The following is a 22,616-nucleotide window of genomic DNA, read 5'->3' as shown; positions in this document are numbered from 1 at the left end:
ATTTGAATAAGCCCTTTAGATTTTAGGACTTGTAAAGAAGGAGAAACGACAATTTTGTAAGGAGTTTGTACCAAATGTCTTCAAGGGACACGCCAGAATCGAGTGGAAAAATGAGTTTTGTAAGGAGGAGAAACGACATAGAGGCTACCCTTTCGTCGTCCGATCAACAGGACATGGTTGGTCTCCCGTTCCTCAACAACAAAACCAACACCATAAAATTCACAGTTATAAGGATAATTAATGGTAAGTTGCCCAATAGATAAAAGATTTTTTACCAATGTAGGTACTAATAAAACATCACATTATTTAATCTTAGTAGTACCATTATCAAGATAAGTATCACCAGTATGAGTAATAGCATGAGAACTACTATCTCCATTAATAACATCATCATTACCAAAATAGCGACGTAAATTTTCGAGTGTACCTGGGTTGCCAGTCAAATGAGCAGATGCACCAGTGTTAGCCGTCCATTTAGCATCATGAGAAAAATTCTCAAGGGTCATCGCAACAAGGGCTTGAGGAATATCCTCAGGCTGATAAGAGTGATTGAACCAGTTCCAACATTTAAGAGTAACATGACCTCTTTTTCTACAAATAGCTTTCATTGCAGATAGGATCGTGGCCTTTGTTAGTGGGCTAGTCTTCAGCATCACGTGGGTTTGGCCCACTGTTGCTTTGTGCAAAATGCACGTTTTGAGGGCCATCTCCAGAATAGGTCCTCACTGACTGGTTAAAGGGTTGAAACCCTCGACCTTTTGAGGAGTAGGACTTGTTCTAAGGTCGGCTATTGTTCCAGTGATCAGAGTGAGGTGGGCGACGATGATCCTTGGTGGAGTTTGAGTTTCTCTGTCCATAGAAGCAAAATTGTTAGTGGAATCATGAAGGGTTGATCGGATTTCATACCCTTGGAGCAAAGGAATTAGTTCGGTGTAGGATGGCATGGGTGGTTTCAACATCGCCTTTGTGAAGGGCTCGTACTTGGCTCCGAGGTTGTTCAGCAACGAGAAAACCTTCATTTTGTCTTGCACAAGGCGTCTGATTGAAGCGAGGCTGTCTCACAAGCCTTTGAATGTGCAAAGATGATCATCCAAAGGCGTCGATTGTTCCATGTGCAAGTATGTTAACTGCTGTGTAAGGTGGAATTCCCGTTCTTGGGAATCATGGGTGTACGCCACTTTGAGAGCCACCCAAAAGTGATGGGCTAAATCAAGCCCTACAACGAGGCCAAGGGCTTCCTCAAATAGTGTCCCGATAATTCATCCTAGGAGCAATCGATTCGATTTGCACCATTGAAGGAAGCCGGGACTAGGTTCGGGTTTGCTCGAACCAGGGGCTAACTCACTGGTAGTGATGATTTCGAGGGGCGGGGATGCATCAGTGAGATGCTCTACAAGGTCTCGGCTCTCAGCCAAGGCTAGTATTTGTTCCCGCCAGAGGGGATAGTTGGTGGTGTTTAATCACACGGTAACAAAGTTACCGACGTTAAGTGCGATGGTGGCCATGGGTGAAAGACTCTATTCTCTCACAAGGGCTCCGGTACCATGAAAACAGTGATAACAAATTGTTTGATAAAGTGTCTCGAGCCTTTGAGAGTCTGTATTATTTATATACTAAGCATGCATATTACATCAATACATGAGTGTTTATACCGATTGGAGACCTAGGATACATAAGGTAACGCTGAAGAAATGGAAAGCAATTACAATACAATAATAGTGTTAGTCGTTGCATGATTCATGGAGATGGGCTAGCTGTTGCACAATTCATGGATGTAATCTGCTTGTAGCCATTGGTTCTTTATATGGGAGGTAGCCGTTTGGTTCTTCACAAGGTAAGTTTCCTTCTAAATTGTCTTCTATGTTAATACTTATCCCACACAATCACCACTCCACTCAAGGTCCCTTTAAAGGGTAAGAAATACCAATTTCAAATAAGGTCCATTTGGAGGTAAAAAATGCTACTTTATTTCGTGTAAGCAAATAATATCAACCTTCAATTAGTGAAATAAATTTTATTTTGCTTATAAAAAAAAGTCATTCATTATATTGTAGTTGGTCACCTCGAGTTGTTTAGAATCGAGCCACAACACACACACACACACACACATATATATTGAAGAAGACGGTACCCAATTTTATTGATTGTCCTCGCTTATGGTGGAAGAATACTGTGGTAACAATCAGGACACTTGGGATTTACAAAATAATTAAAAAAACCATCCCAAGTATCAAAACCAATTAAAAAAAAAAAAAAAAAAAACCTATACAATAAACTAACTGATCAATGCAAACTAGTAAAGAAAATAGATCAAAGCACCTCAGCATTAAAAACATTAAACATGACCCTTGCACCGAATAGTAAGAACTCCCCATTTATCTACTTTGATCAAACCCCGCAACAAAGGAGGCGGATCACGCATGTAATGCCATTCCTCATCTCCTTCCCTTGCACCAAATCTTGCTAACCAATCTGCAATAGCGTTTCCTTCTCTATAAGTGTGAGATGTCGTGTAGTCCAGCATAGAAAGAAGCTCATGAAGTTCCTCCCAGTAGTCCTCCAAATACCAGGTGTTGCAACGAGCTCTCTACAATCAAGACAAAATCACCTTTGAGTCCATTTCAATGTCAATCGATAAGAAGTTTAGCCTCTTGCAATGTTTAACACCCTCCACCAATGCCATCAGTTTTGCTCTTGTACTGTCACCATAGCCAAGATTAATTGAAAACGCAAACATCAATGAACCATGTCCCAAATAACTCCACCTGCCCCGAAGATCCTGGATTGCCTAGACTACTCCCGTCTATGTTTAGCTTCACTTTGCCCAGTGATGGCTTGGACCATGATATTAGTTGAGTTTGCTGCTGTTGAATAGGAATCAGAGATATGTTTAAACTGTTAAGGATGTAAGAGTCAGCTTGAGTAAACTTCTTTATCTTTGATATACCTTGACAAAGCACGCCTATGTAGTGCTTGATAGAATGCCACACAACCTGTACTGAATCCACTTTGCCTTCCATGCGTGTAGAACATCTTCTACCCCATAATCTCGAAGAAATAATAGTAGGCAACAAACCTAGAATGACACCTATTTAAGAGGAGTTAGAAGCTCTCTGAAACCAACTAAGGCATGTTTTGTAACACCCCGCTCATTCCTTCTTACATATGCTTCTTCTTTCTGACATACGTTCCGTCTTTCTGAGGGCAGAGATTATGTGAATTGTCTGCCCTTTCTGTCTAGCAACTGCGAGACTCGTTAGGCATGCCGAACCTCAAAGGCGTGTTTCAAAAGATATCTTGTGACTTCTAGGGCACGCCCAGTGTTTTAAACGTGCTAGAAATATTTATAAGGAGTATTTCTAATGTTATTAAATTAAATTTAATTTTTAATACGACAATTATAATATTCTTGAAGAGCTCCAAAAATATTATAATTGTCAGAAATCATTTTAATATCATTATTAAAATGATTTCAACTATTTAAGATATTATGAGATTTAAATTATGTTGAAAGTTTTAATTAATTTAATAGTTTTATTCTCTTAAATATGTTAAGTAAGACTTCATCATTTTATTAATGATGAAGAAATATTATTTGATAAACGAAGTTAATTTAAATAATATTCTATCTTAATTCCTCTAAGTGTTTTTAATTAAGTTAATGTTTACGCATTTTCAAATCAGTGTTTTAATCCCCTATCGTTAGATCATTTTGAGGATCCCCAGACGAAGGGACTGGGTTAAATACCCAGACCCCTTCCTCCTTCTCCCTCACTTTTCCCTCAGCTCTCTCTCTCTCTTCCCTCTCCCTCAAGCGTACGTCGTGCGCAGTTCCCTCTCTCGCCGAATTGCTCCAACCCTCAGCCCGGCGCCGCCGTGCGTCGACAGACCTCACCGTCGCCACCATCAGCTCCACCTCCCTCCGGCAAGCTTCCCCATCTCGGTATCTCTCTCCCACGCTCTCTCTTCCTCTCTCTTGGTAGTGCATAGCCCAAATGGGCTTGGTGCTCACTGCACCGCCATGTGCCGCCCAACGGCCCCACCACTTCCACCGTAGCTTCCCTCCCACCGGCCATCACCCTCCAACGAGCATGGCCCCCTTCCATGCGGCCACCTTCCTCCCATGCACGTATGTGGCCTCCTCCATGCACAGGTTCACTGTGCACGTCCCTAGCACCGCTGTGCGCTGCCACCCTGGCCACTGGACACCACCACAGGCACCTCCTAGCCTCCCCCTTCCTCCTCCACCTGACCCTAGCCCATAGCCTCTTTCCACGGGTTCTCCTCCCTCCACCACCGTACGCCGCCACCCACGGCGTGTGACCACCATCTCTAGCCTCCTTCAGCCACCACCGACACATCACAACCATCTATAGCCCTAATCTACCACCCATGCATCCACACTCTCTTCCACTCTCTCAAGGGCTTCTCCCCCCTCTCACACAGCCATTCCTCCCTCCACCACCGTGGACCGTCGTGTCACCACCACCGAGCCCCCACGGTCCACCAGTAGCCTCCATTGACCTCCCTTAGCTGAACCCTAGGTCCAAACCACCACTTTATATGGTGGGTAGCCACTGCACGTGATGGACAACCATTGCACATGGCTGACCACCACTGTACACGGCTATATCCGTCGAGTTATGCTCATTGCCACTATCACAAGGCTACCACGAGCCCTTCCAAGACCACACCTAGCTATCCAAACGTCCAAACAGTCACTGTATGTGGGCTAGCCGCCACGTATGACCCTTCTGGCATCATCAACCGTGATGTTCAGCGAGCAACGCACGAGTTATCCCGTCGATGGTATAACCCTCTATCCCTTGTTATTTATGTTAGATATTGATTAGTTAGGTTGTGGACTGTGCTGTTAGTATTGTGGGGTTCATTGTGTAGGATGGAGATGTGTTGTGTTGTGTTGTGTAGTGCGCTATGAAGTGTTGGACGTAGTTGGAAAGTGTGCTGTGTAGTGTTGTTGACTGTACTGAGTTGTGTGGTTGTGGAGCATGTACTGTATGGGTGATGTGGCATGTTGAATGGGAAGAGTACGCGCTAAGTGTACTTTGTGTGACGTAGCGTGTGTGAAGAGAGTATACGTGGAGTGTACTCCATGTGGTGGAGTGATGCACCATATGTCGGATATGCCATAATGGTGATGTGGCATGGTGTGTATGAGGGGAGTACATGGGGAATATACTCCATGTGGTGGATTGATGCACCATATGGCGTGTACGCCATAGTGGTGATGTGGCGTATGTGAAGGGAGTACACTCCATGTGTACTCCATGTGGTGGAGTGATGCACCATATGGCGGATATGCCATAATGGTGATGTGGTATGGTGTGTATGAGGGGAGTACATGCGGAATGTACTCCATGTGGTGGATTGATGCACCATATGGTGTGTACGCCATAATGGTGATGTGGCATATGTGAAGGGAGTATACGTGGAGTGTACTCCATGAGGTACAGCGATACACCGTATGGCGTGTCGCAGGGATAAGGATGGTTGAGTGGTTGATGGGTGTAGGGCATGGTGAGTAGTGTCGGGAACTGTGGAACAGTGTCCCGAAGTAGTTATGGTGTAGCCTGTCACCTGTAGTCTAAGGTGACGGGTGTCACCATGAAGTTGACTCATGGTTGGGAGTATGGGTGAAGTAGCGGAACAAGTGTAAGAGTGCACAGCGGAAACATGATTGAGAAATGTCACGAAGTGACATGACTATTGATAGTCGTGCTTGTGATGGATGAAGAGTTAGTGTAAGAATGGGGAAACGGGAACGTGACGAGATGTCACGATGTGTCGGGAGTACGTGACCGTACTCACGATGAGTTAGGAGTTTACGTAGTAGGATGTTGGGTGAACGACAAGGTCACGGTGTAGCTTGGGAGTAGTCTCGAGCTATATAACAGGACATAAGGCATAGTGATGAATGGAGTTTTGTCATGTCAAGTGTTGGGATGAATTGCAAAAAGGGATAGGTAGCATGAAGAGTCATGCTAGCCGGGTTAAAAGAAGATTGGTATTGGAATATGGCCCTTGTCCCTACGAGTAGGTGATCAACGTGTTATATGTTGGTCTCAGGTGATAAAGGGGTAAGGTATATGTGTAATTTGGTGAGACACATGTGCCGGATAGATTCACCGTATGTAATGGGTAATCTGTCCTAAGCATAGTTGCATGGTGCTTAAAACTCAGAGTTGGCTTAGAGCCGTGTGACTTGTATGGATGGGAATGAGGATTAGTATGGGCTAAGGTGCATGAAGATAGTGACTTGTGTATTGTCTAGGATTGGGATGCGTGACTTAGTCGGTCTGAGTCATGCATCGAGATGAGTTCAATAAGGAGAGTAAGACGAAGGTCCTAGTGTCTTAATCCTAAGGTGAATCATGTGTTCGCCTTAGTGAATGAGCTTTCGAAGTAGAACGTCAAGTTTGGAAGATGTAGTGACTGTAAGTAGACCCCAAAGGTCTTAGCATAGTAAAGGGTACGTAAGAGTTTGGTATAGAAGGAGAGTGTTCCAAGTGAAGTGTAGCTTATGTTTTCTAAGTTTAAGTTGCTTATGCATTAGATAGAGAATGACTCTAAGGTATGTGTATGAATATAGGTTGTCATCTGACACGCACATGAATGGACTGCATGATATGCAAGTAGCATGGAGTCCAAGTAAGTGTTACGTTCACACTCTTCTAGAGTTTTCTAAGATACAAGAAAACAAAAATGAAAAGCTTTTCCTTTAAGACGCTTTACGAAAGAAAATGCTAAGTGTTCAAATGTATAAATATGTACGGCCCCTCCTTGGCAGCCCCTGTTTACGCACCCAAAGTATTAATTGTACGCATGTGAATGGATGAGTATACGCCGTATCTATTGTATGTATTTTCCACGAAAAAAGCATGGCATGAAAGAAGATTTTTGGGCTCGCACCCCAAACGATGATTTTGTCATAAAACGATGTTTTCTCACGAAAATGAATGTCTTCTCATGAAAGGACCGTTAAATGAAAAGATAAGAAAAGAATGAGAGCTCCAGCTCTTTCGAGCTGACATGAATGAAAGAATGAATGAAAAGCATGAAATGTATGAAAATACGTAACGACCACGTGAATGAATTAAAAGGGGTACCCAATGAATGAATGGGCAGATTGCAATGCCGGGCAGTAGTACTGGTAGTGCACCCAGTGCTATACCCTAACGGAATGAGATTCCAACCCGCAGCCACGAGCGAATCCATTGGCCATAGGGCCGCTAACCCTAGCACACTGGGCATAACAATGTGCACTAGCGTATGAAAGTGATCAGAATGAATGGATGTATGCATGAATGCATGAAAGCACGACTCTTTTAGAAATGAAGTCACTAAAGGGAGAAACGTTTTACGACAAGAAAGCCTTTTAAAGCAAAATTCCGTCCAGTGACGTTTTCAAATGAATGCACATATGACACGTATGCATGCATGTATAGTATGTACGAATGATGAATGCATGAATGAAAACCTATGTTGTTATATTTTAACTGTATGAAGTAATGTTTACGAGTTTTCGACTCATTTTAGTTTTTATGTATGCCCCTACCCCCCATAGGAATCGAATGAAGTACGCGTTAGGACGAACACGGCCCATGGGGAAGAGTACGGAAGTCTAGGCATGAGTGTTAATGTACGAGAGGCCTTTTATTATTTAAAATTGATGTTTTCCGCTGTAAACCTCTTTTATTGCCAAAGCACATTTTATTTTATAAACATAGAGTCTTGCACCTTGGGTATGCAAGTAAAAAGTTTTAGATCGAACAGTAATTCCCATCGTCCTTTCTAAAATATTTTATAAAAAGTCTCACTACAAGGACGGGCGTTACATGTTTCATGTCATGTTCTACCAATCGGCAAACCAAGAAGGGAACCGCATTTCTACCATACCTCAGCTGCAATCTCCCTATGTAAAGTAAAACATGATTCTAATCTTCATACATACCTTGCCTACAACCGTCACATTTCGAAACTAGAGGAATTCCTATTCGTCTAATTACGTCATCCACTGCCAAAGCACCATGCCATGCCTTCCAGATTAACAGATATAATTTTTTAGGGAGCATATTATTCCATATCCACTTATGCCCCTCCAAAGTAGGACCTCTTACCTGAATGCACTCCCAAGCTGATTTAGTGGTAAAAATACCACTATCAGCTTTGGTCCAAATTAACATATCTCCTCCCTCTTTACATTTTGCAAGCACATTGAGAGCAACATCAGCTATTTCAATGACTACCAGCCTTTCTAATAATGCCACATCCCTGCCACTTTCAAGGTTGCATTTCTTAACTTTTAAAAGAGGTTGCTTGACCACTGGTAAGGTTTCAGCAAGAATCCCCTATTCCATCCACTTATCATACCAAAAGAATACATTTCCATCTTTAAGTTTCCATTTAGAGTTAATCAAAACAATAGGAATACTTTTAACAATCATACTCCAAAACCTTGTACCCTTTCGAGGGCCTAATAGCATCAAAGGTTTATTCCCAACATATATCTTTAAAAATAAAAATAGCCCAAAGAGAGTTCTCATGCATTAGTTTCCATGCAAATTTTAAATGGAGGGCTCTTTGCATATCATCAAAATGTCTAAGTCCCAAACCACCTTCTTCAATTGGCCGACATATTTTCCTCCAAGCAACCCATTTTTTCTTTCCTTTTCCTTCACTTTCTCCCTAAAAGAAAGAGCTCATTAAGCAATTTAATGAAGAAATAATAACTTTAGGAACCTGCAAAACTGCAAGGAGATGCAAGGTCATACTAGCAAGGACATGCCTCAATAAAATCACTATCCCACCCACAGATAGCAGTCTCATTTTCCAACCGCTTATTTTTTTACGAACCTTACTCACCAACTCCTCCAAATCCGAAATTTTAAGTCTTCCCAAAACAATGGGAACCCCGAAATATTTAAATGAGAATTTACCTTTAGAGAAACCCGTTAGTATTTTGAGATTAAGTCTTCTAGCCATGGGAATTTTATTAGAGAAAAACATGCAGTTTTCTCTTTGTTAATCAATTGACCATACCAAGCCTTATATGTAGACAATATATTCAAAATGCAACGAATAGAATTCTAACCACCATTAGTGAAAATAACCACATCATCCGCATACATTAGATGAGAGATCAAACTGGTACCTTGGGCTTGTGAGAACTGGCCAAATCTCTTCTCCTCCACACTTTGCTTTACAAGTCTTGAGAAAATTTCCTACAGAATAATGAACAAATAAGGGGGCAAAGGTCCCCTTGTCTCAATCCACGGTCACCCTGAAATAAACATTTAGTAGTACCATTCATCAGAATAGAATACCAAGGTGTAGAAATACACTCTCCAACCAAACCACAAACTTTGTTAGAAAAACCGAAATAGTGAAGCACCTCCAGAAGGAAATCACAATCAACTCGGTCATATGCTTTTGCCATGTCCAATTTTAACACCATATTCTCACCATGTATCTTCTTATTAATAGAGTGAATTATTTCCTGTGTAAGACTAATATTCTCAAATATGCTTCTGCCAGGAATAAATGCACCTTGTTCAAGAGATATAATTTTTGGTAGGAGAGTTGTCAAACGATTCACAATCACCTTCGAGTAAATTTTATAAAACACCGAACAAAGACTTATGGGTCTAAATTTATCGAACCCAATTGGCATATCCATCTTTGGAATTAACACCACATAAGAAGAGGTATATAATCTAGGCCATTTACCTCCTCTGAAAAATTTTGAAGTTGCTGCCATAACATCCAGCTTAATGATATCCCAAACACTTTTAAAGAATCCCAACCCAAATCCATCTGAACCCAGTGCACTATTAGAAGGAATAGAATCCAAGGCACTTTTCACTTCTCCAACCGATGGAATAACACAAATTGCTTCACTCTTAGCCATGGATATAACGTGCGAAATAAGATGAGATAAATCTGGCAAACTCCCACATGTCTCCTTTTGCAGAAAGTTTGAAAAGTAATTAACAGCCGCTAAATGGATTTCCTCTGGAGAACTCAAATAAGTACCATCTTGAAGTCTCATATCCATGACTCTTTTTTTCTTTTTATAAGATAAATAAGCACGGAAGAATTTTGAATTTTGGTCTCCATCAACATGCCATTGTACTTTCACCATTTGAGCCAATCTAGTCTCTTCTCGGTGCCTCCAATCAACTAACTCCACATGTTTCCGCGCAAGCACTTGTTCAATCCCCAGATCCCATCCATTATGTAAAGCTGACTCCAAAGTTTCTATTTTATATTTAAATAATATATATATATATATATATATGGTATATATGTGCCTTAAGATTTTAGCTTTTTTAAACATTTTCTGACATGTGATACGCCAGATGACATTCTATTATATATATTTTAATAATATTTTGTTTAACTTTCATTTCATCTTATTTATCTAAACAAATTGAACTAAATTAGCATAAAATATTAAATTAAAAAGAACAAGTAGGGGTTGGATTGTTTTGAAAATAATTTTCATCTCATTTCATCTCATATCATTTCTTTCACAAACATTACTCAAACACAAACATGACTTTCAAACTAATAATTGTAACTTTTCAAAACTAATCGTTGCAACTTTTTCAAACTTGCAAACAAAATACAAAAAAATAATTCAATTTTTTCAAATCCAAAATTAAAATAATATTAAAAAGTTATATTTTAATAATATTTTAACTTTATAATTTTTTTATTCAATTTTTTCTCTTTCATTTTCTAAAACCCAACAAGTACTTAACTCAAACTATTTGAATACTACTATTTACAAACCATATTACTATTAATTACAAAATTCTCAACTCATATAGTTAAGCACCCTTTAGTGATAATTTATGTTTAAAAAAATCACGTGAATCAATTTTATATTGTATTTTTTGTTTCACTATATATATATATATATATATATTAGCACGCGAAAAGTACTTAGCTAGCCATGGTGGTCGGAAATTGATTTTATAGACCATCTCATCTCATCTCATTTCATCTCATCTCAATATCCAAACATCATTTAAACACAAACACTTTTTAATTTCAAATTTTTAACTTTTTCATCTAATTATTATCTAATCATTAGAACTTTTCTAAACTTTCAAACAAAACACAAAATACAATTTAACTTTTTCAAATTTCAAAATAAAAATTATATTATAACAATATTTTAACTTTATTATAATATTTTTATTCAACTTTTTCTCTTTTATTTTTTAAAATTCCATAAAACATCTTAAGTCAAACTATTTCACTACTATTCATAAACTATCTCACTACTTTTTACATATTTTTCATCTTATCTCATCTTATTTATGTAACCAAACAATATATTGATATTATTCACACTATCGAAAAATATATTGATATCTGTTGAAGATGAGATGCATATGAAAGATATACAAGTCGAAGAACTATTGGTGGCGTTTACGTTATACCGTTAAATTTATGCAATGCGGTGGCAACGTGCTCGTGGCGGCATTTAGATAAATACGGTTAATTTATTCAATGTGTCGCCAACGTACTATTAGTGCCATTTAAAAAAATGCCGTCAATTTATATGATGCGTCGGCAACAAACTAGCAACGACGTTTATTGTAATGCTGCTATTGTATGCAATGAGATGGCAATGAATTAATGGCGGTGTTTTGATAAATGCCGTTAAATTGAAAAAGCTAACGGCGTTTTAAGAAAGGCAGCTAAATTGTATACAAATGCCGCTAATGAGATTATCAAGTACCGGTGTTTGACGTATGTGAAAATAACGACCATCCAGTACCGATAGATGATTACGCGGGCAAAAAATCGCCGCTAATCATTTAGCAGCGGTTTTTTGGACAAGTGCTAGCATTTATCGAATGCCGGCAATCCTTGTTTCTTTTGTAGTGGGTGCCTGAGCAACCCTTTATCAATAAAATTATGCAATAATGGGATACTATGTACGTGCCTAAGAAGAGGGGAACCAAGGAGAGAGCCCTCTTCGTTGCGTTGGCAAGCTAATTATACAAGAAATTAGGTCTTTTTCATCGCTCAAAATCATAACAAATACCTCTATTAATCGTTGCATTTGAACATTTTTGACGATTTTTAATTCGCTGCATCTTCAACTAACTTAAAGTGTCTGTTTTGATCAATTTTAGTGATAGGCAAAAATCGTCGCAAAAAACTACTATTTTCGGTGATTTTTGTGCATCGCAGCTGTCCCAAAAATCGACATAAAAAGCCTTTCCATTTACCATTAAATTGAGAAAAGCCAATTGCGGCAATATATATCGTCACAAAAGGTTGTAAAATCACCGCAATTATCTCGATATTTTTCCAGCATTTTAAATTCTCGCCGCCATTATATATTTCCAGCAGGTAATTCTCGTCGAAAAAGATGATTTCCGGCGAATGTTTTCCAAAAAAAAAAAAGCACAAAAATAGAATACATAAAAAAAAAAAAAATTGTATTACACATCCAACTTATATGTTGTTGCTCAAAAAAGCAATTGCACAAGTGGGAAGCACAAAACCAGATTTACAAATGATCTAAAAATCAATAGCAAGTGTCACCAAGGACATTCATTCATTCTGAATTTGATAACTTATCTACTATTATGAGCATGCATGTAGGATCCACACCAAAACAATTATGTGCAATCATCTTTGGTACCTTCCAATTTAATAAAGGACATTCATTCATTCATCTAAATTTTTGAAGATTCACATATATCAAGTTTTTCCATCACGTCATAGCCTAACAGATTTTTGCACCCCTCATAGAGTCAAATAACAATACCTCTATTAAGTAGACAGATGATAGGCAACTATAAATCGACCACAAGCTGGCAAGGGTGGGTGGAACTCCATTTAATACCATTGCAACCATCTGATCCATTTAATACCACTGCCATAGACATGCAAACATCAAATTATCCAATTGTATATAAAATGCATCAGTATACACCATTATTTCCCATAACAGCAAATAGCATTGGAATTTAATGGATGATTACTCCACATATGATATTGTAATTAATCTCTCTCATTGCTTCAACACAGCAACATGATAAGAGTAAGAAGAATGTTTAGTGTGCAGATAATTAAAGGCATTCTAATAAGACAAGTATGAAATTGAAGGCACATGCCTGGAAAAGACGATGACCCAGTAAAAGGTTGAAGACTTGGGGTCTTGGTTAGTACAATGTGAAATGGGCAGCTCTCCAGGGGTCACAACAATGGTATTGATATTTTCATATTCCATAGGAATGTACCACAAGGCCTTCACTCAAACTGCATCATCTATCAGTGAAAAAAGTTTTAAGTCCCGACTAATGAAAGTAGACTGCAAAATAGTCACATTACCAACAACTTCTACAAGCATTGGCTCACTCTTAAGGAAAAATTATTTACTTTAAGCTGATTCTAAAGTAAAATACTCCCTTCTGATAACAAAATTCAAGCACACTCTGATTTCTTTCAAAGATAGAGAAGCAAAACCAGCACCTAAAGCAGCCCCTGTTTTTATAAGCCAAAAATTCAGGCTTCCAGTGCGGTGCTTTCAGAAAGGAGTCTCAAAAACTTAATCCTAGCATCTTCCTATTGCAGTGCTTTCAGTAAAGTCCAACAATCAAAAGTAAAAGTACACACCAGGTTTGACTCTGAACATGTGCAAGGCAGGCTTGTCATACACTTTCCCAACATTCCTTGCAGCAATGGTCAATATCATTGCATCTAACATTTGATGGCCATCAATGTATAGGTTGTATTTGGTGCTAATTGATTATCAGGATCCCTGTATATGTATCCTCAAATGCATTGTAAGATATAAAAAAAAATTTGTAAAAATTGTGTGGAAGTTCTTGATCTGCATCATCTCTGTTTGTCAGATGTGATTATACTAGTGAGTGAGGCATTATTCTTTAATGGGAGCGCTAGGAACCAAGTGAAAAGTCATTTGGTTCTTAGTGACTATATGCAAGAGGCCTTAATCGGTAATCGGTATGAACTATAGAACCAAATGTGAATTATAAATGTTAAAAATACTAGCTGCAGAATTTTAAAGTACGACGACAGCACCTAAGTCAACTCCATATTAAAAGAACATTCAGTAGCTTAAAAGAATGAAAGCATCTAACATCAACTCATACTAGAAGAAAACATCAAATCAAAACAAGCAGAAAAGACCTGCCAAAAAACTCCAAATAGTCATGACTCCATCATATCACTCTCATTAAGAAATAGCTATAGAAACTATCAGAAAGCATCCCAGATGTAGATACTATTAGAAAGAAATATGAGAGTAAACCACAGCTTGTTGAAGAATAATAGATGCAACTGCACTGGGAGGAAGCTGAGAAAGAGAGGATGAGGGAGGGAGCACATCTGCTAAAAAGGAAAGCGGAAGGCATTGCCATAATAAACAAGTATACTTTGTATAGTTCAAGAATATATTGCCAAAAGACAAACAAAAGTTCAACAAAAAATAAAACCAAGTTTTCTAAAAAATAAGGTAAAAAAATTAGAGATAATACAGGAAACTCAACCATCAGAAGTATGGATATTTACTAATGAGCAAATACAAACAGTGTCATAACAAAGAAAAGCAGGATGTCATGTTACTTGGTTGAAATCATATATTGTTTGGAATGGAAAAATTCCCATGATTTACAATAATTTCAAGAATTCTAGTTATAATTATATATGATTCATATTAGAATATAGGCCTCCATGGTTTGGACTTCTTTTGAGACCTCATGATTACATCAATTGATAGCAAAACCACTTCTTGGTCAACCAAATTGAGTTTAATACCAACGATAAATAACTTGATCCTGTATTATTTAGGAAATATAAGTTATTAATTAGTATTTTGGGATTGGGACAAAACAAAACTCATCTTCAGATATAAATTTATGAGAAATGTTACAGCTACAAAAAAATTACACAAAGGTAAATCCACAAAGTGACGTAGTTTCATATGATACGTTAGATTTACTTTATAATAAAAGTAGTTTTATAATCTAATGTACCACATCAATTCAAGTTAATTTATGAATTAATTTTTATAAGATCTCTTTATGACTAAAACATTTCTTTAAATTTATACTTAGATTGAGTTTTTCTATATATGATGTCTACAAAGTTAATTAGATATAAGGTGGGACCGGATTGAGTGGCCTTTGAGGTTTTGGGACATATCATGGGTGTTAAACCCAAGACATATAATGCATGCAGTTGATGTCAGTAATCACCATTTGGGATATATCATAATAATATATTGGATGGTATCGACAATATATTAGTATACGAGGATTAATGTTCGAATACAGTACTCAAGATTTAAGACATAATTATCATGTTTAAATGAAGGTACCTAATCCCAACCACCCCACCATAAAAAAGGAGATCGAAGATGGTATCGTGGGATGCCTAATCATTGAATTTCTCACCCAACAAAACATTATTTAGTACTGGCTAGTTTATAAAAGGATTCAATCGCTGAATTTGCTTTATATTAATTAGTGAAATAAAGTTTTGTTCTGATGACAAGGCGCTGTAAGAGATGTACACATTAATATATATGTGAAATCTACTGTGTGATTATTTGAAGTTATTCGATTGTGAAGAATATTAATTAACACTGTAAAATCCACATATTATAATTATCTATTTACAACTTCACAAATTTTTTTTTTCCTAAGCAAAAGGGTAGACAGGGACGATCAGCGTAGCAATCCTTCCTGGGTGTGACAATAGGTGCTCATCCCCACTGCAGAATCAATTTGAGCCATAGCTACTACGTACATACTTCCTCAAGTACCACCAAAGTATCCAGCTGGTCCAAAGCCGATCTCATGACCCAAAGATCAGGTTTTACTACCACAAGCGGTTTCAACTTATGTCCCAACTTAAACTCCCAATCTCGAAACCATGAAATATCAGTTCATACCAACTGGGCTACCACCTTAGTGGTTACAACTTCACAAATTAATTGGGAAAAGGATGGTAGAAATATATAAGCACGGAGGCAGACGGTAAGGCCCTGTTTAATTTCATAAATGATCTTAACTCATCTCATCCAATCTCATTTTATTTCAACATTTAAATACCATTTAAAGACTAACGCTTTTCAATTTTAACTATTAAATATTTAAAATTTTTCATCTAGTCATTTATTAATCATTACAACCTTTTCAAACTTTCAAAAAAAAAAAAAAATTACCTTCAAAAAAATTATATTAAAAAATTATACTCTAATAATATTTTAACTTCATAATATTTTTATTCAATTTTTTTTCTATTCTTTCTTAAAATCTTATAAAACATTTTAATTCAAATCATTTTACTATTAATTATAAATTAAATCACTATTATTTATAAATTTGTTACCAAACGAGGTATTAAGAGTAAAAGTTTGGTAAATTGCGGAGAAGGCAGATTGGTGTTGTTGCATGCGCACTCCTCGGAAACTTTGTGGTGATTTCCATGGTATTGTTGTTGAGGGAATCCCATATATCTATCATGGCATAGACATTAAAGCATAGATTCCAATGAAAGTTTTTTTTTTTTTTTGGAAAGAATTCCAATGAAAGTTTTATAGATAGATATATAGAGAGATGGGGCAGAAAAGCTATGCTAGAGCATTTCCATCCGGTGGACTAAAATATTGTTGTAGCTAAATTTTGAGAGAAAATTTAGGGATGGGATGAAAAATTCATTCCCATCCCATTTCCTATTTTACGCTTTGATTTTAGGGGAGCTATAGTCGTTCCTCAAATATGGGGAATGATTGTACATCTCCAACTCTTTCTCTCATCCATTTTGGGTTGTTAGTCCTGCGTGTTCCTCTCTCTTCACTTTCAGTTACCCTCTTCGACGTTGCCCTCTGTCGCACCTGTTGCCACCATTAATGACGGTGGTTTCTCTTCATCGGCCCAAGTATATGTAAATTGTACTCATCTCTCACACGATTTTAGGATCTGAAGCCCCCCACCCATGGCTGGACTCTATTCTCTCCAGCGCGCGATTTTACACAAAATCTCTCTCCCATGTCTGAATCTGATGCATGTTGTGGGCAATATAATTTTTCCTTACCTTTGGATCTAACTTTGGCCACTGAAATATGTTTGCGATCCTGGATTCCTTACGACAGTGCTTTTCTGGGTTTGGCATTTCGATTGGATTTGTCCTCAAAATTGATTGTATTTGATGCTTTGTGTTACCTTTTTGACTTCTTGGAGTTATGCATCTCGATCTGCTTTTCTTTTTCATCAGTGTGGTTGGCATTGATTTATTTGTTTGTTGTTTGGGCATTTTTTAATTCACTGCTCTAGGGTTTCTACGTTGGCTTAAGGAATCTCATATTTGATATGGTGGTCTGAGACATTTTTCTTCTAGGTGATGTTTGAGAAAATTGTTTGTTCTTGAACTGGTGTGAGCAATTTCGAACAAGGGCTTAATTCTTTGTCTTTGGACCTGTGTTGAGTTTGGACTTCTTGTTTGTTCTTGAGCTACCGTGATTAATTTCAAACCATGTTAATGGATTTTTGGGCATTTTGTTATTCATGCTTTGTTCTTTCTATATTGGCTTAAGGAATCTCATGTTTGATTTGGTGGTTTGAGACGATTTTCTTAGAGATGATGTTTGAGGAAATTTTTTGTTCTTGAGCTATTAATATGCAATTTCGAAAAACAACTCTTAGTATTCAGTTTGTGTGTGGACCTATGCTGAGTTTGGACTTCCCATTTGTTCTTGAGCTGCCTTGAGCAATGTCAAACCATGTTAATGGATTTTTGGACATTTTATTATTCATGCTTTGTTCTTTCTATGTTGGCTTAAGGAATCCCATATTGGATTTAGTGGTTTGAGACATTTTTCTGAGAGGTGATGTTTGAGGAAATTGTTTGTTCTTGAGTTACTAATGAACAATTTCGAAAACCAACTCTAGGTTCTTTGTTTTTTGACAAAAAATGTGCTGAGTTTGGACTTCCCATTTGTCCTTGGTGATCTGAGACATTTATCAACCCATATTAACCTATACATAGCCTTCTTACTAAACTAATTGAATGATTCTAATTCTACTTATTTAAATCTTCCGAGTGGAATTAGAAAGATGGTTTTTTTATTGGCTTAGTCAATTAATTTTCTTTTGATCAATATTGGAAATGTTTCAAATAAATTATAATGTGTTTGAGTATTCATGGTTTGTTTTGCAACTATTCAGTTTGTGCATAATTATTAATTATCATGACATTTGTGAGCTGGACTTACTTCTTTGGGCATGGACTATTATCAGTTTGTGCATCACTTTTTCTGGTATCCTTAATTATCGTTACTAATTATTAATTATCATTGGCATATTTAGTGGTGGTATCTCTTGTCTTGTTACCATGGACTGACTTGTTGTTGGTGTCAATCACCTAGTTTGGACTAAATAAGTTGTTGTTATATTGAATTCTACCCAATATCTTTGTATGCATTCATTTACTGTTTAATGCTGATTTAGACCTATTCTTCGGTGTTATATGTCTAGTGTAAGGTTATGATGATAGGATGTAGGACTCTATAGGAGGGGGCTATGAGACAAGTGTTTTTAATGGAGCTCCATCGATATGGCAGGGTAATCCAAATCTAGATGGCCACCAACTATTTTGTGATCGTTTTTGCAAAAGGCAACCAGGGTTTTGGTGATTTGCAGTCATTATCTTATTTGAGCTCATGTCTCACACACGATGTCAATTCTATATACCATTCTAAGCCACATTTAAAACACACAACTGCTTAGGAAAGCCGATGAGAATGCTCTTAATTCTAGCATTTTGCAAATTTTTTACTTGTTTGGATTTGAGTTGTCTTAACCCCTCGACTGTGATTATGAGAAGATTTGAAAATGGTGAAGTAACACTTTGGCACACACCTCCATGACATGGTAACCCGGATGGCAAATAAATAGTAGCAACTGGTTCTTGTAGACATGCTAAGGAGGGTTACCGTTACATATAAGACATAAAATATTACCATTGAAGAAAAGATAAAAAAAGTTACTATTGGAGGTAAGAATTCAAAATGTTACCGTTGTACTATTTTGTAAAAAAATTTATCATTAATACGCGGGTAGGTATTACCGTTAGAGAAACTGAAAAAAATATTACCGTTATATGAAAATGAAAAAAATGTTATCGTTAGACAAATGCAAATCAAATATTACTCAAGTATATACGGACAAAATCATATTAAAAAATATCATCGCGTTGGAAAATACATATATTAAAAAAAATTATTATTTTTAATACTGATGTTAAATTGAGAAATAATATTGTATCTGAGAAAAAAAAATCGTATAAGTATTTATAAAATGTGATATTTGAAAAGAAGAGAATAAGACAAAAGAGTTAGTGGTTAAGAATGGAAATGGAAGTGAGAGAAAAAAGTAATAAAAAAAGAATAGAAGAATATTATTTTAATAGAATAGAGAAATGATAGGGAATGAGATGTAGAATGTTTTTTGAATATGAGTAAAATTTAGGATAAAATTATAGGGAGTCATTTTTAACTAAAATTTAGGAAAAAATTTAGGGAAGCGGATGAGAATGCTCTTAAGTAAGACTCACTTTTTGTCTCAAGTATTTTGCTTTTGCACAGGAATCTTGAGTGGCACAGCTAGCTTTCTTCTAGAAGCCCAGCCATGTTTAGATACTAGAAAAAGTTGAGAAGATTTTAGATAAAATTTAAAAGTTAAATAAAATATTATTTTTAACATTATTATTATTTTGAGATTTAAAAAAAATAAATTATTTATTATATTTTTTGTGAGAATTTGAGAAAATTGTAATGATGAGATGAGATGAGACCATTTCTGTATCCGAAACTAATTGTGTATCATTTATCCCGTCCTTGCAGTTTTTTTCTTCCAGAAAATAAATCTATAAAATTTTATTGATTATTCCTCCAATTATCATCTTTTTATTATTTTAATTTATTAATTTGTAAATAATTTGATTTCATATAAAAGAACCATGAATATAATTTTTTATGGGTACATCTTTGATTAGGAATTAGGATGGAGTGTAAAAGTGATTTTTGCACTCTTTACTCGCACGTATTGATTCCACCAATTCTATGGTAAACCATACAAAATTAAGATTCTTTAAGAGAAAAATATAAAATCCTAAAATATGAATGATAAGCTCTTCGAAACCGTAATGCTGATTAATTTTTAAGAGCTTTTGTAGTCACTATTACAGACATTACCCATGGAGTTCGCCGAAGTTGGCCAGAATTTGGCGACTAGTCATCAGAGTCTAGTCATTGCAACCACCATTAATTAAAAATAGAAAAGAAATATATGTTTTTTTTTTTTTTTTGAGGAAAACCTGATCTTATTAATGATCAAACAACTAAAGAATAGATGCAAGGAGGTACTACCGCCAAATCAATACACTCATTTGAAAGGAGTAAAGCATCTTTGGCTAAAACATGAGCTACATTGTTTGACTTCCTAGGAACATATCTGATAGACCAACTCTGCATACCTTGCAACAGATCCTTCATATCTTTGATAATCAAACCTTCAGTCGACAACTTTTCCACATTGCTTTTAGTATCATTTACAATTGAAAGTACATCACCCTCCAATATAATCTGTTGCAGCCCAAGCTCCTTACACAGCAGAATAGCTTTGAGCAATGCCAAACATTCACCCAACTTTACATCTAGAAAGGACACCCTTGAGGACCTAAGAGTAGCAACCACATGACCCTCATGGTCTCTTACAATCACCCTTATTCCTACCAAACAGTTGACACTATCAATGGCAACATCCCAATTGAGCTTAAGAGTATGAAGAGGAGGACATTCCCAAGCTTGATCTGATTATGCAATAGCAACTGATCTGGTGTCAGACTCTTGTCTTGCAGCTGAAAATTCCTCTACTATGTGTCTAGACTGAATAGCCATCTCTTTAGGAGAGTTAACTTCCCATTAAACACAAAACAATTCCTCCTCTTCCAAATTAGGTAAGAGGTTACTGCAACCTCAACTAATTCTTCATCTTTCAAAGGGGAGAAAAACAAATCAAGCAGAGTATGGAAAGAAGACACCTCCACCCTGTTGGGGTATATGTGGAGATTGGTTTTGGAGCTGAAAAATGTGTTTGTTGAAAGTTGGCTTGACAGTTGGCTTGAGCCAAAGTTCACTCGACATCGCTCGACATATCGCTCAAACGAAGCTCAAGTCCGAGAGTTCGCTCGAGTCTCGCTCGACACTTCACTCAAGCGAGACACAAACCCTAGTGTTTGCTTGAGTCCCGCTCGACAGCCTGCTTGAGCCAATATTCATTTGGTTGTTCGCTTGAGGTGCGCTCGACATGCCGCTCGAGCGAAGTACCCAATTTTGTCAGATTAGGGTTTCCACGCCGTATGCTATATATATGTCATATTTTGACATGTCTTGAACGACCTTAAGCATATTTTGAGAAAGATTAATTGTCTAATGAGTGCATGTAGTGTGGAAAAGTAAAAAGCTCAAGAGAGTGTGAGTTGAGATTGAGTGATTGTAATCTCTTCTGGATAATAAAATTTCTGCAGCTCTGTGGACATAGGCAATTTGCCGAATCACGTATATTGTGCATCGTGTGCTTGATTGTGTTGCTTTTACTTTATTTGTCATCGTTGTTGTATGTGTTTTGCATAATATTTCACAACAATTGGTATTAAGAGCTAAAGTCAGATATGAAGGAGAATGAAGACCAGAGATAAAGTGATCGCACCCGGGATCTAGAAGTTCGACGACACTGATTTTAGGTACTAGAAGATGCAGATCGAAGATTATCTTAGTGGGAAGAGGTTTCACCTTCCACTGTTGGGAAAGAAGCCGGAGAGTATGGATGATGCTGAGTGGACCCTGTTAGATCAATAGGTTCTAGGTCTTGTTCCACTCACTTTGTTCCCCGGTCCAAGGGTTTTTCACCCCAGACCGGACTAGATTGGACGAATAAAAATTAAAAGAAATACAAATACAAATATATTTTATTATTTATATATATTATTTATATAAATAATTGTATATAAATAATTATTAATATATCACAATATTACATAAGTATTACATTCTTTAATGTATAACTATAATATATAGTACAAATATATATTAATATATTAACATATTATAAGAGTTATAGTATAAATTATAGTATATGTATAAATTTATAATAGTATTAGTATAGTTAACTTAATATGTTAGTATTAAATCACTATAACTACTCAGACTATTATTTAATATAGTATTAGTAGTGTATTACCAATTTATCACTAACATATAGTATATTAGTAATACTACTAGTATAGTTATTAGTTATATTATTGGTACTAAGTCTATAACTATATATATTTAGATCAATGTATTATTATATTCTTTAATGTATAACTACAATATATATAATACTAGTATATATTAATAATTGTACAATTTATTATGTAATTTTCATTTAATAAGTCACTTAATTTTAATTTAATATTTTAAATAAATTTTTTATTAAACGATTAAAAAAAAAAGGTTAGACCGACTAGATTAGACTGTCCTGAATGGGACTGGACCGGAC

This window comes from Juglans regia, chromosome 2 (assembly GCF_001411555.2).
Source record: "Juglans regia cultivar Chandler chromosome 2, Walnut 2.0, whole genome shotgun sequence".
NCBI classification, from domain to species: domain Eukaryota; kingdom Viridiplantae; phylum Streptophyta; class Magnoliopsida; order Fagales; family Juglandaceae; genus Juglans; species Juglans regia.
This window is presented reverse-complemented; position numbering follows the sequence as displayed.